Source organism: Ornithodoros turicata, chromosome 1 (genome assembly GCF_037126465.1).
Source record: "Ornithodoros turicata isolate Travis chromosome 1, ASM3712646v1, whole genome shotgun sequence".
Classification (NCBI taxonomy): Eukaryota; Metazoa; Arthropoda; class Arachnida; order Ixodida; family Argasidae; genus Ornithodoros; species Ornithodoros turicata.
The window spans coordinates 100038120-100058022 of NC_088201.1; the positions used below are offsets into that span (position 1 = coordinate 100038120).

Sequence of the window (19903 nt, forward strand, 5' to 3'; positions counted from 1 at the left end):
CGAAACGAGCTTCCGAAAGACAAAAACATCCTGGGCCATACACAAACATTAGCGCTCGTGAAGTCCACGTTTAGAGGCAATTCTAACAGAGCTACAAACCGGATACAGCTGATAACACATTAGCGTCTCTCGAATACCTTCACTACCTAACTTCTCAAGCATCACCACATAACTTTCGTTGACGTTCTGTCACGACCGGCATGACACTTCCATTCGCACCTGCACTTTCCAAATGCTCGTTAGAAGCGTGGGGAATTAACAGGTAGCCACTACAATAGTAGTGCTGCTAGCATAGTTATCGCAATAAAATTTATTAAACGGAGGTGTCTTACCTGTAAAAGAATCCCAGAATCAGCAAAGCGAGGAAACGCTGGCGGCAAGGCATCGAAGAAGAGGGGTCACCAGTGCCGCGCCACCAGCATGTCTGGCCCCGTCGCATAGTTCACGTGACTCCAGTCCTCGAGGCCGGCAGGGGATCACTCCGAGTGCATAGAAACCACGGCAAAAATTTAGACAACACGAAATAGACTTCACGACATCCGATTCCTGGTCACGTGATAAACGTGTCTTCTACACGGCGTACGCGCCAAAAAAAGCAAGACAATTTTTTATGGTATTTTCTTTTCTCCCGGGTCACGTGGGCATCTGTCGTCGAAAACTTCGGCCTTGAGCGTGAATCTAGAAGACACGGCAGCTCTTGACGGCACGTAGAAGACCTATTTCTAAGAGTGTACTCAAGCGCCGGAAACACGCGGTACATATGAGGCACAGCTGCTACACCGCGCTTAGAAGTTACCAAGCTGGTACGGATGGGTGTCGGAGCTAGAGCACTGCACCGGCTTAATTTTCAGGCCCGTGCCCCGCAGAGACCCCACTGCTACGTCCCGCACCCGGCCCGACGTCTTCTACATATTTCCGGCCCGGGCCCAGCCCGTACCCGACTGTGTCCATGCTCAGGCCCGGTCCCAGCCCGCCTCTGCTCTATCTGTTCTCGAGGTTCGGAGGCGTATTTAGATTTACTAAAGAGCACAGCGCAGCAAGGCGAAGGACGCAGCTATTTGGGGGAGAGTCAGGAGGTACACTCGAACGCGCGGGTGTGTTTCTCTGCCGGCAAGCCGCTGTGTGCTTGGTGCTTGCTTGCTTGCGAACGCAGCGCGCAGCGGCGTATGTACATTGCGGTTCAAGATAGACTCGTTGCCGCTCTATTGCACATGCTCCGGTGTAAGTTCCCCTTTCTCGAACTCTCACGGGAACGAAACATATGTCAGAACACCTAACCTAACCGACCCCCTTGCCGGACTCTCATAAAAACGAAATATGTCAGAACACTTGACCTCACTGACCCTCGTGCCGGACCTTCACGAGAACGAAATATGTCCCAACATCTAACCTAATTGACGCTCGTGCAGGACCCTCAGCGCGCCCGCCACACCAATCGTCCCCAAATATGTGCGAGTGCATGCGTGAAATCCAGATAAATTCACGAAAAAGCATGATCACATTGATGTTCTCAGATGAGAATACCTGATATCCCTGATATCTGATGACACTTTGGCCCTGGCACCTCTGCCGCTTACAGCCTCCACATGCCGTCTATACATACGCTGTCGGCGTGCCACATGTGCTCAGCAGTTCCGTGCCGAAACTACGACTTACAACTCATTCCTACGGTCTATCGACCCATTGATGGAGTTCGTCATCACTTGCCACCGCAGCCGTAAAGAAGAATCCCTTCTCCACCGCCTACGACTCAATGTTGCCCGTACACCTCCTCTTCAAGATGGGTCGGCTAAATTCACCAAACTGTAATGTCTGTGGAGTGGAAGCGGACATCCCACACCAACTCCTGTATTGCCAGCAGCACCTTCAACATAGGGACACCCTCCGTTGCCGTGTGCTCCAGATTGGCTGTAACGACTTTTCGTTGGCCGCTCTTCTTGGCCCCGTCTTGCACCCCAACCAGTGGGCTGTCACTGCCGCTCTCCTCGGTTTTCTCCGAGTCTCAGGACTCGTGAACTGCATGTAACGTTGTGCTAGTGTTTATTCTCTTCTTTTTGTTTCTCTTTTCTTTCTTTTTGTTTCTCCTTTCTTTTGTTTTTGTTTCTCTTTTCTTTTCTTTTCTTTTTGTTTCTTGTTTTCTTTCCCTTTCCTTTCTTTTTGTTGCTTTTCGTTTTCCCCTTCCTCTTTTTTTTCTTTTTTTCCGGAATAGCAAGCCGGCTCTTTGCCCTGCTAACCTTAATAAACATATCCCCCCCCCCCGGATATCCCATACTCAATGGGGAAAAAAGTAACGTGAAAATTCAGCTGTCCAATCTCGTGAAATATGTTCGCGCACATGGCCGACCATGGCTGGCGTTGTCAGGCCAGTACCCGGCCCGGGCTCGGTGGCTGAAACCCGAGCCCGGCCCGTGCTTTCGGGTAAGCCCGGGCCCGTGCAGTGCTCTAGTCGGAGACTTCTGCCGCTTGAATTTCGTGGTGGTCGAGAACTGTACCTGCTGGTTGAAGACCGTACCTTATGTGTACCGCTTGGGCCAGGTGCGCGTCCTCTTTCATGCGGGACATATCTGGTGTCAGATTTAGAGTGCGGAAAGAGGTAAAGAGGTAACATTTCCTTGATTTTGAGGAACACGCAAGACGAAGAGGACAACACAAGACTCCGGGGCCTTGTGTTGTCCTCTTCGTCTTGTGTGTTCCTCGAACTCAAGGGAATGTCACTTCTTTCTACAGTACACCAGCCCCATTGTAATTTGCTCGACGAATACACTGTTGTGTGTTCGTCCCGCCTTATTCCTGGTTCACGCTTATAGGCATCCTTCACCTCGGATTTCATCCGCCAACTGGCCTGAGTTTATACTGTTCTACGCGGTTTTCGAACGTTGTTCCCACGTCTGGATACGGAAAACAAATAGGCTACCGGCTGTTAGCAAACAATCTACGTCACAACTTGTATGTGACCAGATGTGCGCCAGATGACGCGACCCGTCGTTGGCTAGAGGAAGTCAACGAGCGTTGGCAGCAGCCAATCACATGCGTTGTTTTCGTGGTTCTTTCCGATCATGAATGCCATTGTGTGAGGGAGATATGAAGGAAAACTTCATGTGTGAGGCAGATACTACCCTGACCTAACCTCACGAAACGCGAAAACCACGAAGGTACACGACGGCAACACCAACGTTTGTTTGTTTTGCCAACGATCCACTCTTTCCCACTAGAATCGTAAGCGCGCTCCGTATCCGACTCCTTTTCGCTGCCAGGCAATCAGAGTGCAGCCCGTTGACTCGTAGATTGACATCGACTCCCTAAGCGTGGAAGGGTGCCCCTTTCTGAATCTGTTTTGTGAAATCAATATGGCCACCCGACGAGACTGGACCACGGTTTCGGGAGCCTCACAAATTACGTACAAGCGCTTAACGGTGCACGATGATTTATTACTTCTTTGTGAAGTACTGGATAGACGAAAGAAAGAGATAAACAGATGGCACTGCAGTTCAACAAAACAACCAAGCGGACAGGCGACACAATTACCCATTCTATTCAATTGACCATTTTCCTGACCAGCTTCTTGCGCTTGTTGAGTGCAGTGCACTCATCCAGCACTAAAGCTATTCGTTATCGTTCCTGGGTGCTTTCATACATTTCTGGTGCCGAGAAGCGTAGCCTCACTCAATGACGGAAGCAATTCAGGAACGGGAAAATGGTGTATAGCAGCGTTAACGTAGTGATGGCTGCGGCTGTTTTCAGCTATGGTTTCACCTGTGGTTCCATTGTTTTCAACCAGATGAGCAGAAGACGCGGGATGCGCATGCGCACAGCGATGCGTGAAAATGGCGGATTGGCCTCTACCAGAGAAACGTCATCATGACGTTGGTAGACCGACTGAAACCTAAACAAATCGGAAGGGGAGGGCTGGGTTCCACGAATGGCCACTTGTTCGCTGCCTCCTACTGAAAGGAAAGTAGGACCGAAGGTCGCGTCCGTTTCATGAACCGTCGTAATCCCCTCAAGACCGCGGCCTTCGGGCGCGACCTTGCTCGCGCCTAGCTTCGAGCGTAGTTCAACTCTGCCAAATAGACCTCTACCTGTTTGTAAACAAATGACGTCGTAGTGTTCGACAGCGCCACGAGTTTCGTAGAATTGAACTACGTTCAAAGCTAGTGGCGAACAAGGTCGCGCCCGAAAGCCACGGTCTTGAGGGGATTACGAAGGTCTCTGAAAATGACGCGACCTTCGGTACTACTTTTCTTTCAATAGGAGGCAGCGAACAATTGCCCATTCGTGGAACCCAGCTCACCCCTTCCGATCTGTTTTGGTTTCGGTGCGTCTACCAACATCATGATGACGTTTCTCGGGTAGAGGTTTATTGGTGGCACTGTCGAACACTATGACGTCATTTGTTCACAAACAAGGTGAGGTCTATTCCTCCCTGCCGTCACATCGGCGTAATCGGAAACATTCCGTCGAGCGGCGTTCATTTCACTAAAACGCTTCGAACGGTCCTTCGTATCCAATTCGCAAGATGCACATAGAGTCGGAGTTGTGGTCCACTTACGATTCTCTAAAACTGTCGGAGTTTGAGTTTGAATTTGAATATATATAAAAAAGGGAAGATATTGAATTCGTCACCTGACGAATTCTCTATTGAGGCATCTGCTGATCTCGTTAAAGTAGTCACAGTCTATCGCACTCGCATCCTGTGGTTTTCGTCGACATGCCGAGACGATGTTGGATAGTTGGTTGCCCTAATTTACATCAATATTCGCCTTGCATCCAATGTCTCATGCTTCCCAGTGACGAGACGAGTAGCTTTTGATGCCACGAAGCAATCTGACCGCCGGAGAGGAAAGAAGATGTGGTGCCATCGACTGCTCGTGTTTGTAGCGGACATTTGCATGATCGAATTTACGAAGGGTACACTGACAACGTACTGGATAACGAGCTCAGTCTCGTCTGAATCAAGGTGTAGCACCATCACAATACCTGTCCACACCGGGGAAAGAACATCCACCTAAACGGCGCAAAGGTGTGAGTATTTTTCGTTATTGAGGCTAACAAACGTCTCTCAGTCCATGTGGTTCAAATGCTATCACAGATTTCAGGATTGCGTAAATGGGTTAATTCTCATCTGCCTGACTCTGAACTTTGCCGCCGCTTACGGCTCAGAGAGAGCAAAAAAAAAAAAAAAAGAAGGAAAAGAAAAAAACAAAACAAAATAGAAGTTACCGAATCTAGCCCCTAAACTCAGGTGGTACACTTCGTTTAGCATGATCTTAGAAACCATACTTCAACAGAATATTTATGTAATATGTTGAACATACGTATCCGTTCTTTTCTCTTCACTCATCTGCTTTCATGTTTACAGGTGACTACCTCAGTGGAGCCAGAAACCACTTAAGTGAGACAGCATGATCATTGCAACCCAGTATTCACTTTTTTTTTTACCTTTATGCTATTTGATTTACAGTTTGCTTTATCATATCCACAAATATGATATTGAGAGGGACATTTGCTTGTTTACACTTCTTATCTTATAATCATTGCTCAGTTAGATTACATCATTTGCATTCACCGGAACTGGAGTTGTATACTGTGTTATTTTCTTCTCTCAAATCAGGGCAGCCCATGTGTATGGCAGCTGAAGTCTTTCACCAGGGTAACATGTCAGAACAACTCCACCAGGTGCTCCGCAGGTCGTCTCTAAATTAAAGGAACATAGCTTTGATGCACTATATCCCCATGAGATTTTTTTCCTGCTACAACTCTGCACTTTGTTTCACATTACCAAAAAATAACCTACCAACCATTATCATACCAGCGGTGTACTACTGTGTTCAACTAGTTCATCTTGCTCTGGGCATCCTGCATCCTCTGGGCATCCTGTGCAGCTACTTTAGACCTTATTTGCTGGTAACACTGGTGCCAATACAATTGTTAGTTGAGCTGTGTTACAGTGTAAAATTGAACATATCCTGTGTTCTATTAAAAATAAAAATTATGCATGTGTAGCATACAGGGTGTCCCAGAAAACGTGTCATTGAATTATAATAAAAAAACTACACCACCTAGAGTCACGCGGTCAACGGCATTTGTTCTTACTGGGATTTTGCCACCTCGTCACGGGAATGTCGTGTAACGTAAGTTTAATTATGTAATTTTTTGCGAGCTTAAGTGGGAAATTTGCCTAGTAGAGGTCACTTTTTTACCCCACCAATGTGAAGACCGTGTCTAATTTAGTCAAATTAATGATAATTGTCAGGGATATTCAGGAGCTATCCCATCGGAAAAAATAGCCGAACATCATGCTCTACGGAGGTCGCACAGAATAGCGCACGATGATTTTTTTCAGCGCAATCTTTGTCAGTCCGACGAAAGGAGGTTGGAAACCCAACCCTCCCCGACATCGCAGAAAGAGATAAAACAGGCACGGCTTATCACGTCCGACTTTCGCTTGGATAATGCTTTCCCTCTCCCAATTTTACGAACTGTGACTTTTTCTACTATCACTCTGTGGGCTGTCTTCGGAACCTACTTTCGTCGCACTGAGAGCGATTGCGCTCAAAAAGTCATCGCGTGCTATGGTCCGGTGCTCCGAAAAGCATGATATTCGGCTATTTTTTCCGATGGGGTAGCTCGTGAATATCACTGTGAATTATCATGAATTTGAGTGAATTCGTCACGCTCTTCATATTGGTGGGGTAAAAAAGTGACCTTTACTTGGCAAATTTCCGACTTCAGTTCGCAAATATGTACATAATTAAACTTGGGGTACATGACATTCACATTAGGAGGTGGCAAAAACCTAATAAGAGCAAATGCTGTTGACCGCATGATTCTAGGTGGCATAGTTTTTTTATTATAATTCAATGACACGTTTTCTGGGACACCCTGTATAATGTGTGTATGTAGATGTTAGGTCTTAGTTATTGTACTATTTGAGCGAAATGTCGACATTTCAGCTGTTTGAGCCTGACGCCCTCATCCTTGACGCACATACAAGAGCGCCCACACCCTCGGAGGAGCCTGCATAGCTGAGGACTCTGTCCCGGTGGCAAATGGAACAGTTCTTTCACAAAGAAAGCAGATTTCCGCCAGAAGACCAACAAGCAGTTTACTTGAACTAGTACCAATTACTTGTCGTTTTTTTAATTGCAAAAAATTGGGTGAAATAGTAGCAAAATATGCTACGTGAGTACTGGGGGTTTTTGCTTCTTTCCAGTTACCTCAACTAGTGACTTCAAGCTTACGTAACACAATATTATAAGATGGCAATGAAGCAGGCTAACTGGTGTCGTTAGATTGTTTCCCTCTGCCATAGCGTTATGGACGTATTACACAGTATTGGAAACCTGGTTGAACAATAAGTTTGTTAAACGACAAACAGTTACCAGAAATAACTACGATGTGCACAATACTCCTACACAATACTCTGCAATTGAGTTTCTGTAGGCATGGTGGTTGGCGACGCTAAATGTTCAGATTTACGACGTGCTCAACATTGGATACAGAATACGTGACGTGCTCATAAATAAATTCTTGCATGGAACATATTCTTAGGCAAAGTCCTTCGACGGAAGGAAATACAGCCACCTGTAGAACAATAAATGCAGAGTAAAACAAAATCTCCTGAAGGCGCGAAGCTGCTTTGAATAATAACAGTAATGATGACGAAGAACACGAGTTGAAACAAAGTAAAACAAAACATTAGACCACCCAGTCTTTTAAGATAATTCGTGCAAACAAATCTAGCAACAAAGGGGGCATCTTCCAAATATCACAGTCTCACTTCACAGCGCACTTCCTTTGTTGTCAGATTGCCAACACGTAAACATAAGTGCAACTGACGTAAATATAACTGCAACGCCAAGCAACCACCAGACACTTTCCATTGATGACGGCGATACAACCCATACACGTTGCGGTCAATCGCTAGAGGCCCACGTAACTCGTCAGCAAAACTCTCAAAGCCACGGAGGTGTTTGAGTTCCTTGTTGTGAACGGCCGCAGAGCAGAGGACGAATACATTCGATGAAGAAGTACACCTCACATGTCATACTTGCCAGCTAAGTGTAACAAACGATTCACACACAAAACGCTGCTCATTATAGCGTGTTATCCGAACTCCTCCAACGAAGAAAACGTAATGCTTCAACTTCAACCCTCAGACGCGACCAGACCTTGTGACCTTCTATGTGCGACTGGGAGGCGACAGCCACAGCGGGCTCGCAGCATTACTTGCCATTGCGCAACACCGGTGACGTAACGGGGCACAGAAGTGCGGCCCGTATAGTTACACCATCGACGGGAGAATGTGCGCGGGAGAGGAGGAACGCGGAAAAGACATTTCAAGCGCGCGCTCCTCGCAGAGTGGAGCGATTTCGTCCGGAAAAAACCTTGTGGCGTATTAGTTTCTCGGCGGGAAGAACAGTTTCCAGCGTATGTATGTGGGTTCGGGAAATTTCATAGTCCCTTAAATGCACGCATTCCTTGCCATATCGCAGGCCAGGGGGGTCGGACTCGCTCAAAAAAGCGTGACCACAAGGGAGCTGCCATCCGTTGGTCATGGAAGGCGTTGCTTTCCGTTGGCTGCTTCATTCCGCTAAGCTTGACGTGCTCGTTTTCCTACACACACACACACACACACACACACATAAATGGGATGATGATGTGGTGAGTCATTCTCCGCCGTTATGGCTGTACACTGCCGTATTACGCTTGTGGAAGGGATGAGAAAGTGGTGATGGAAAGGTGTCCGGTTAGAGTTCGTCTATTTGTCCTGTGCTGGAGAGGAACTCAGCAACAGCTCGTAGGCATTGCATCAGATGTGACGGGTCCTACCATGGCCCGGGAATTTTGGCTAAGTCGAACTGGCGTTGATCGATGCGTTTGAGAGCAGTTTCGTACTCTCCGCAGAGCAGGAGGACGTGATGGAGGTCACCACGCACACCACACGTGGAACAAAGGCTGGACGCGTCGACACCGAGGACGTGTTTGAAGGCCGGTGTAAACGCCACATTAAGTCCCATGCGGTGGAAAAGTGTGGGAAAGGAGCGCGGCATTCGGCGGGGGAGAGTAAGGGACAAGCTGGGGTCAACGGGGTAAAGCAGATTTGCGGGTGGTGATGTCACATTGCCATTGAGACTGCATCATGGGGCCAGTGAGGCTTGAGACGAAGTAACGGCGATCCCCCCGAGACAAGATGATGGGGACACGCCGGGTGTACTGGTGCGCGCCTGCGGCTGTTCGATCTGCGTCCTCGTTTCCCCTGATGCCCACATGACCCGGGATCCACTGGAAGACGATAGAGTAGCCCTGTGCGCTTGTTTTCTTGTATACTTGTAGAATTTCAATGACCACATGACTGAGGAAGCCGTGAAGTCCCATAGTTGCCACACACTACAGTGCAGGTCTGGAATCTGTAAAAATGACACGGGAGCGAACGGGTCTGTCAGTAATTTTCCGCAAGGTGAAAATAATAGCATAAAGCTCTGCGCATGTTGACGATGTCTTATGTGAGAGATGATGGCCATCTGAAATTGACTCAGAGGGAATAACAAAGGCAGACGACGAACTTCCCCTCGTGGTTGAGCCTTCCGTGATAACTGCGGTGGAAGTATCATAACATGAGCTATGACATCATACATATCATATCGAGACATGACATCATATCGAGAGTGAGCTGCTTCTTCACGCATGCAGCGACGTTGCCTTTCTTCCCTGTTATCCCAGGCACCGACAGAGAAATGAAGGGCATCGGAAAAGTCCAAGGAGGGGTGCTGGGAGCTGTGGGTGCCACCACAAAGTCAGGTATGCTAGCCTTCAGTTGAGAGACACATGGGTGTACACTGCTGTGCTTGCGTCTCCGAAGCTTCCTAACTAGCGGATGCCGCCGATGGTGAGCTAGAAGGCGGAGGTACTGCCGACACGTCTCCCCGTAGCGAAGCACTTCAAGCGGGGCTTCTTTAGCCTCAGCAATGACCGTATGGGTCTCTGCCGCCCGAGGGACTCCCAAGCACACTCGGAGACTGCGCGCCAGGCTCGTTTTCCCAAGTTCATCACTTGCTATCTAAATTCGGCGTACTATGTGGGTATCTCATGTGTATTTGTTAAACAAATAAGCAGTGAACATTTTCTCACTACATCACTTGCGTGTGTGCTGTCCTTCGTTCGTCACTTTATTATCATGAAACTCGACAGACCAGGGCATGGAATGGGGGTGGTTTCGTTTTTGCCATTTCCGGTTCCCGTTGGTTCGCAGAGCAGCATGGATATGACGGTTTATTGTGTGTATACATCTTTGGATTATTGTTGTCTTCGGAAATACATGCCTACATTTGTTACGATGAGTAATGATTTATTGATTTCGCTCGCAAAGCATCCAAACGCCACTTCAACACGTCATAGGCAGTAAACATGTTCATCTGTGTTGATGGAAAGCAAAGGGTTGGCGGTGTCGCAGGTAATCTCATAGATAAAATATGATTCACGTTTGATATGACAACGTTTACCTTGTGATTCGGATAGCACGACTTTCTGCACGTATCCCGAAAATCGTAAGTACTCAAAGCAATTACACGGCTTGCCCTAATTCCTACGCTGAACGTCGTTCCCTCCATCGGCTCGTTTCCCCGTTTGTTATCCCACGTGACTGCACAGGGTTGGCAACAAACGGAGCAGCTCCGCTGTAGTTAGAGGGCAGAAATTCGTCCACTAACACTGTCCATAACCAACGGATGGCTGCGCCCGGGCGGTCACGCTCGGGGATAGGAGAATCCCACTGACGGCGGCGCGCCAAGTTCATTCTCTAGAGTTTTCCTACATTAACTCTATGTCCCAGGCCGTTCAGTACCTTGCATACCAGTTCTGGCCAGCGACAGCTTATTATCGCAAACATCTTCGAGAGCTTGCTTGGTACAGATGTGACCACAGGGCACCACATCTTTCTGTCTCTGGATTGAATTTGTTAAATGTCATGGATACACGGGATGCTCACTTGCCGACCTAGTAGGAGCTATTATTGCCATGAAACCAAATTGTCTCAAACTAAAAGCAGTAAGAAACATAGACATTATCTTCATGGTGAGCTAATACGACAATCAATTCCTCACTTCAGGGTTGTTTGTGTACGCGTAGAATTAAACTTATTAAACTTCGACACCTCACCCTTCATTTTGACTCACACGCGAACAGGACTCTCGAATTTGTGGAAGTTCGCGAGACAACCTATGTATAGAATCAGTTCTTCGTCAGGAAATCTTTGCGAGCTGTTTGATTCTAGTGGTCTCGGTCATATTGCGAGCTCTCATGATTCTCCCCTACGCCGTTACCCCGCCGCGAGACAATTGAGTTTGAATACGAGCGACGCCACAGAACTGCTTTGGCCTAAGTTGGCGCAATGCAGGCTGGTCAATGCTTGGCAACTTACTGGTCAGGATACAGGTCCGTATCAAGAAACAAGCTTTGTTGGCCGATAATGCACCAACCAAGGCCGGGTAGGCCAGCCTAGCTATTGCCAAGATTGGCCTAACCTTTGTTGCTTGGGCATATATAGTTGGCCCATCGTTGCTGTTAATCGGTGGGCCGCCACCTAGCCGACAAAGGGCCGGCTATTGCCTAGACTTGGTTCTACATTGGCCCTGTGTTGGCCACATGTCTTGTAGGTCGGCCTGCTACATTGGCCCAAGATTAGCAGTATTAAGTCGGGCCGAGTAAGGCCATTGTCAGTCCCCAAGCTTGGCCCAACCTTTTTTTTCAAGGACGGCCCAACGCCGTTTAGGTGGAAAGTGCATGTCGGCCCGGCATTTTTCCGACGTTCTTTTTCCCCTCGGGATCCCTGAGAACCTGGCAGTAATGTGCACTATTGATGGTGGTACCAGTGGGCAGAAAATCAACATGAAAAACGCCAGCCTAGTCCCAGAAAACCGTGGACCTTACGCGCAGACGGGGTGCTTCGGAACTTCTTGGGAGCTGGCGAGCCCGGATGCTTCCACTGTTTTGATGCGCGTTTGGACTCAGGAGTGAAATGGTGCACCCACGTTTCATCGCACGTGATGGTCCGATATCAAGGAACGGCTGTCCTTCAGTGTCGAAACGGTACCTTAGCTCTTGGGAGATTTCCAGTCTCGGTCAAACACGGAGAGCTGCCACGGGACACAACGGGCACTAACTTTGCGAAACTGGAGGTGTTCATGAATGATAGTGTTCAACGTTCCCACAGAAAGGTCCGTCTTTCGAGCCAGTTCGAGCCATGTTATCCGTCGGTCCTTGAGGATCATGCGCTGGTTCATGGTTCGCTGAGGATCATGCGCATCAAGTTGGATGTTCTCAGGAGCTCTGATACTGGACTCTGAGCCGCCCCGGCCAGTCCTGCACAGATGTACGGCCGTCTCGGAACCATTTGCACCACTCAAACGCTTTGCTGCGGATAAGTGTATCGTGGCCATACGGCGCCTGAAGTCTTCTGTGAATTTCAGATGACTTTTACGCCTTAATTCACGAGAAACTTCATGACAATTCGCTGTTCGATGTGCGCGCTCACCTCGTTGTCGGCCATCTTGTCCAGCACGTGTCTTCTGTTTTGCACAAACTTTGGACCACCACGTGGTGAACGCGGAGGCCGGTCGCGTGTGAAAATGACGAAAAAGAAGTAGCGCGAGCCATTTGTACACTCAGGAGACAGAAAGTCCCGGCTTGACTTGAACATCCCTCGTATATGGGTGAAGAAGCCACTGGGAATAGGTTAAAGGATCTTCCATAATGAATGCACAGTGATATTAGTGAGCACTGGGATTAACATAAAATGCAGTGAAAAATGTCAGGAACAGCAAAAAATACATCATAGCCAAACAAATACAAAATAACATACACACATAAACGTCAACAAAATAAAGGTAAAAATCATATACGTTATGCATAAGACAAAAGAAAATCCATACTGTGTAACAACATGGTGAAACGTGTAAAGCAACTGGACTTTATTCAAGGCTAGTTAAACCAAGTGAAGTATCTAAGTTGCCTCTTAAATGACTGAAGAAGTGTGTACCGTATTTCAGGTGGCAATTTGTTCCATTCTGATACGCTGGAAAACAGAAATGACAGTTTTCTGTAATTAGTTTTAACTTTTGGGAGATTTATTATACCAGTAGTATTTCAAACACGCAGTTCCTGTTTTCTTTGCAGGAGCTACACTGGAGTGTGCGTGCAAGGAATGGAAAGACAATGCAGACTGCCCACAAGTGAAGTGTCGATATGGAAGCTATTTAGACGCACAGACCTGCTGTCCCAAGTGTTTTCCAAATAGTAAGTACACGTGGACGTAAGACCATAACGTAATTTCCATGTTATGGGTGCGTCAGCCTGCGTCCCAGATGAGCGACATACTACGTCAAGTAGCGCTTGCTACTTAACACCTGTGTCATAAACTGCGTTCACATGACCGAATATGTCGATTGACGTGGTTTACATGACGGAGTCCTGTGGACATTTGCCTGAACTACCCGAGCCGATCGCCTTGTTGACTTTTGCTTTATGTCGATAGAAGTAGTAGGTACTGGACTCTCATGGTGCACAACGCCCAACTGTCCTGAACACGATTTAATTAGCAATTAGAGCTAATTGGGACCCCCCACATTAATCAGCACCCTCCAGGGAGCCACCACACTAATTGGGGAAAGTCTAACTCGTGTCCAGACCAGCTGAGCGTTGTGCACCATGAGAGTCCATAAAAAAGAAAAATAATAGGCAGAAAATAAAATAAAGAGATAGAAATAGAGTGGAGAGAAACAATTTATTCGAAAATCAACGATGCCGCGGCGAAGAAGCCGCTCCGCAGCACCCGAGTGACCAGCGCCCGCCATGTTGGTAGTTTGCACCCAGCAGTTGCAGAGATCGACGACAGGTGGCCACTTAGTTGCAAGGCATCACACCAGATGGCGCCACCATCATAGCTCTAGACGAGAAAGACAGAACAAGATACTAGCGGCAGGTAAAAATGACAGCACTGCCAAGCAAGTCTAGGCATGCGAGAGAAAAGGTCTAACCGCTACTGCTAAACAGAAAACAGTACACATACGAGGAGAGAGGCTTACGGGGACGATCGCTTAGGCCTAACCCCAACACTACGCAGCTAACACAAGGCGGGAACCACACATCGCTACACATGCGAGAAAAGGCTTAACACGAGCGCGGTCACCGCTAAACACGGCAAACATACGAGGAAAGGAGCGCGCTTGGGCATAACCTCAACACTACGCAGCTAACACAAGGCGGGAACCACACATCGCTAAACATGCGTCAACAGGCTTGGACACCGCAAAACAAGTCTAAACATGCGAGAAAAGGCTTAACACGAGCGCGGTCACCGCTAAACACGGCAAACATACGAGAAAAGGAGCGCGTCAAATCACTCACCTTTTCCCCCGCGGCAACTTCCAGGCAGAAACTGAGCGAGCGCGGAGAACATACGTCTGCTCTCTACGAGAGGCAGCCAGAAACTGAGCGAGCGCGCGGAGCGCACGTCCGTCTTCCGCGACGGTCCGAGAGAAACTGAGAGAGGCGACGCGCAGCGGCCGCTATGGATGCGCGCGCGCCCTCTGCTCCACCCGTCCGCGCATGCGCGCGCGCGCTGCTAGCTCCCTCTGCGCCGGCCGCGGGTGTTTTCGGTTTCGGCTCTCTGCTGCTGCGCGCGCGCTCCTAGCGGCGACGGGTGGCTTTTCAGTTTCGCTTTCATTCTCCGTTCTTTGCGCGCGCGCGTTTATCTGTATAAAGGCAGCGCGCACCGCGCTCGCGTCATCATTCTGACCGATACGTGGAAAACGCCATGTGTGGTTTATTCTCCTGCGTTTCTCGTCGTCGCAAGGAAAAGACAAAAAACGAAGAACTTCGCGAATTTATACGCGGCATCGTGGAGGAAGCCTTTCAAGTCCACCGTCTGGAATGGTTGCAAGCACGTCAAGAAATGTGTCAGGACAAGATGAAGACGCTCGACCGCATCTTAGCGGCGGACAGACTGGCGAAAAAGAAGTCCAACTTTAGCCTGGACAATCTGTATTGGGAACGCAGTTCCGATGTAGAGGACGACGACGACGAGGATGTGTAAATAAAAAGCGATGCATTTCTCTTCGAGTCTCAGTCTCTTCTTTCTCTTCGTGCAACGTGTACGCACGCAACATGTCTTCCCCCGAACCTTTTCGTTTCCGTCATCCCTTTCGCTGTATCTTAAGCGGCCCCTCCATGTGCGGCAAATCTACGTTCGTTGCTAACGTGTTGAGGAACCTGAACGACGTGGTGGACAAGCCCCCGTCACAAATATTCTACGTGCAGAAATATGCTTCGCCGAGCATGCAGGACGAATTCGGGGACTCCGTAAAATTTACCAAGGAGCTACCGCGAGAGTGGGACACGTCGCGCGCTACGCTGATCGTCGTCGACGATCACATGACCGACGCCGGTTCCTTGAAGGAGGTGACCGATCTTTTCATTCGGGGTTCTCACCACGCCAACGCGTCGATCTTCTTACTCGTTCAAAACATCTTTTTCGACAGTAGCCATTTTAGAACAATATCCTACAACGCCAGTTACGTCGTCCTGTGGCGCACCGTGCGCAGCGTGCACCAGATGGAACATTTCGGCCAACAGCTATTTGGCAGAAAAAGATTGGAGTATTTTCTGGACGCATATAAACAAGCGATGTCGTCGCCCCACGCATATTTACTCGTGGATCTTCACAACTATACGCACGAGGATCACAGGTTGCGTAGCAATATCTTTCCGGGAGAACGTCAATATATCTACGCTCCGAAATGAATCTCCGCCCTCACCTCACTTTACTCAAAGTACTCTCCACTCTACCCCCTCCACGCCGCCGCGACGTCTTGAGACGTTCGTCCTCGTCCGACATGAAACACCTCTCCGAAATTTGCCTCAATGTATTGAACGGAAAGGTGGCTCTAGCTCCAGATACGTTCGCGCGTTTGAAGAAGCACAAACGCTTTTTACGACGGCTCGCCTACAAAAAGATTCACAAGAATCCGCAACGTTTGAAGCGCTATCTGTCTCAGCAGCGAGGACAGGGCGTTCTTTCGTCGGTGGTTCCTCTCCTGCTTTCCGCCGTGTTGAACCTTTTCGCCAATGGCCAAGAGAATTGAAGTGACCACCTCCATCGGAAACATTCTTTCCTCGAAGGAGAGTGACGACGTCAAAGTGAAACTCATACTGCAAGCACTGTATCGTATACTCAAGCAGTACGGATTTGACCCCTACGACAATAAAAACAAGGCGTCCGACGCTACAAATGACTTTGACTATTCGCTCCTCTCTCCAGAGGTGGACGAAGAGGAAGCGGAAAGGGTCGTCTCGGAATTAAAGAAGGTTCTTTCCTGGGATCGCGAGGGTTGTGTCTCCGTGTCGGGCAAGCCCATCAGACACTCCTCCGTTTACGAACTCGTCAATTATTTGTTGCAACGTAAGACGGGAAAGAAACCTTCCTGGTTCCCCAAAGTCTCGAAACTATTGCGTCTGATTTCTCTACCCAAATCTCGCGAGCCTCAACAGCAGCAGCAGCAGCAGCAGCAGCCTCCATTGCGTGGACGACTTATGGAGGGATATGAGAAACCAGAGGGTGGTTTGGGGGGTGTGGAACGCTATAGAAAAGCGCATCACTTGAGCAAAAAGAAGGCTCTCGCCATTCTCAGAAAGCTGGATGCCTACACGCTCCACCATCCGGTCAGAAGAAAGTTTAATAGGAGACGCATCATCGCACTCAAGATCAACGACGTGTGGCAAATGGACCTCGCCGATTTTTCAAAATACAAGAGATTCAACGGTGGCTACCGCTACATTCTCGTGGCAATCGATTCCCTCTCCCGCTTTCTGCGCACCCTCCCGCTAAAGACGAAGCGCCCCGCCGAAATGAAAAGGGCCATGATAAGACTTTTTCGGGGAGGTAACGTACCTACACGCATCTTTTGCGACAGAGGCGGGGAATTCTACAACAAGACCGTCAAGGAGTATCTCTCACGAAAGAAGGTACAGATGTATTCTACCTTCTCTCCAGTAATCAAAGCGTCGCAGGCAGAGCGCGTCATACGCACTTTACGCGACAGAATATTCCGTTATTTTAGAGTAACGGGAAAATACCACTTCGTTTCCGCGCTTCCCAAGATCGTGCGCGACTACAACACCACCAAACACAGGACTTTGGGCATCAGCCCGTCCGAAGTCACGCCCGAAAACGAATTGGAGCTGTTCAATAAGATAAATGGGAAGCCCGTCGTACCCTCCGTGAAAAAGAAGCTCAAACTGGGGGATAAAGTGAGGGTCCTACTTCACAGAAAAGGTTTTCATAAGAGCTCGGAAGGGAGTTGGTCGCCTCAGATTTTCACCGTCTCCCGCCTGAGAGACACCTCTCCTCCCGTCGTACACCTGGAAGATTACCGGGGTAAGGAAGTGGACGGATCTTTCTACCCGGAGGAGGTACTCGTCGTAACCCGAGACGCCAATCAGCCTTGGCCAGTAACGAAAGTGCTGAGGAAGAAGCAGGTGAACGGTCAGAGCTTCTCCTTGGTTCGCTGGTTCGGTTACGACAAAGAACACGACAGTTGGGTTCCGAGCAGCGACGTGGTCAAGATTGGGAAATGATGTCGGACATCTACGTCCACCTGCTCTCGAACGCCAGCATGGATAAGTTTCCCTCGAATAAACTCAACGCCTTCACGGTAGCTTTCGATAGTCCGCTTCAGCTCTCGAATCGGTATAAAGTCGGTCTGATGGATCTCAGCATAAGTAACGATTTTTTAAATATCGGGTACGAAAGGCAAGATGCGAAAATCGAGGTTTCTTTCGAGGACACGGTGGAAGCCGGCAGAACTTTTCGTGTCACCTCGGATCTCGAGAGGGATTTGGGAAAAGCCCTTTCGGAATTCGACGTTTCTTTCGCGTACAATAAATCGCGATACGACTTCGTCTTACCCGTGGACGTGAAAGCCGTGGAATTGGACCCTCGGCTCGCGCAAGCGCTCGACGCCTCGCTAGCGTCCCGCGAAGCAGGTCGTGCGGTGAAACCCCCCAAATTGAGCGAACGCGAAGCCACCTCCATCTTATTGGAGCACGCCGCACCCGTCGCTTTCGGCGACGTCACTCTGAATTCGGAAACCACGTCCCTACGGAACACACTCAACAAGTATTTCCAGACGCACAAGCTGGACGCCTCGCTAGAATTCGCGGATAACGTGTACTCTCTGAAAACACCGAAAGGGTTGCACGTACCGGAGCCCTTTGTCAAGCTGCTACATCTCACAGCCGTCGAGGGACACGAAGAAACGCTACGCGTCTCTCTCCCCGTAGCGCGCCAATTTTCTTTCACGATCAAGACGAAAATTCCTCGATCTTTGCAAGTACATGTGCCTCCCGGCTATTATGCGACGCCGCAAGCACTTCTAAATGCGATTAATCAGCGCGTAGGCGAACGCGCGCGCTTCAGCTTCGACGGAACCGAACAGAAATGTAAAATTCGACTTTCCGAGGGCACCTCCACCCTAAGACTTTCCGAGTACCTGGCCGTGCTTTTGGGCTTCGAATCGCGTACCGTGTTCACGGGGGATGAGGATGCCACGAGCTCCGTCGAGGTACTCCTGGAACCCCCGTTTCACAACATAATCGTGTACACGGATATCGTGGAACCCACGTACGTGGGGAGCGGGAAAAAACCGATATTAAAAATACTACCCTTTTATTACGAGAAAGACAAGCACGTCGTCACCTACACGTTAGATAACATCCAGTATTTTAACCTGTCTCAATTCGAAATTCCCTCAGTGACGATCGTTCTCGCGGACGAAACGGGAAGACGTTTGCCGTTGCGGTCCAAAGGCAGAACCAATCTAACGTTGCATTTCAAATATGTACCGTAATTCCCCCAAAATAATTCCCGTGTACACGGGACCCCTTTTCCAACGAGGGGGCGGTGTGTTGAGCAACATATCCAAGTTTATCGTTCCCATCTGGCAGCAAATAAAACCGATCGCCAAGAGAACGTTGAAGCGCTTGGCGCGGAATTTGGCCGATGGCGAAGGAATATCGCGCGCAGTAAAAAAGACGGCCATAGCAACGGGGAGAGACGTGCTGGATTCCATGGAGGGCTCTGGAAACAACAACAACAATGGAAAGAAACGCCGCAAAAGACAACAAAAGGCGCCGACACACGACGCACCTGCAGATATCTTTGGTACGCCGTGAAGGTCACACATCCGCTGTGCGCGCTCCGTCCATCATGACGTCAACGAAAGCAAAAATACAGACGCAACGGTCACCGCATTGTCTTACGAGTGACGTGATGATATTCGAACCCCCCTCCATTCAATACGGCGTGGAAGATACTTCGTACCAACTCTTTTATCCGGTCAACGGGGTAAATAATTCTGTGATCGAGTTTTGTATTCAAAATTTGCAAAGGGCACACTTGGATCTCTACGGCAGTTTCGTGTCTTTGACCGTGCGCATTGTTCGCGACGACGGGGAAGAAATGGACGAGAAAGATGTCGTTTTCCCAATAAACCACCTGTTGAGCGGCATGTTTAAGACGGTCACCGTTTACGCGAACAACAAGCTCGTCAGTTCCAACGAGTTGTACGCCTACAGGAGTATTTTGGACGTCGTGCTTCATTCCACGCCCATGGCTCAAGAAACAGTGCACGCGGCTGGACTCTATGTCGAGGACGACGAACATTTAAAGGACGATTACGACGTCTCTTCTCGCGGTCCGAAACAACGTTACGAAGCGACGAAGGGTGGAAAATACTTTAACCTGGTCGGACAGATCAATACCGACCTGTTTCAACAGCCGCGCCTGATGGTACCTGCCGTCGAAATTCGCGTCGTTTTCCTGTTAAACAACGACGAATTTAAACTCGTA

At 48.9% G+C, this 19903-nt stretch overlaps 1 long non-coding RNA gene across 1 annotated transcript; it reads right to left on the bottom strand.

Moving 5' to 3' along the window:
- Positions 1–13761: 13761 nt before the first annotated feature.
- LOC135367082 (uncharacterized) lies at positions 13762–14518 on the bottom strand. Its single transcript, XR_010414351.1, has 2 exons — positions 14404–14518; positions 13762–13942 (listed from the first exon to the last, which is right to left on the bottom strand). It is a non-coding gene; the product is annotated as an uncharacterized LOC135367082 (long non-coding RNA).
- Between the last annotated feature and the right edge of the window lie 5385 nt (positions 14519–19903).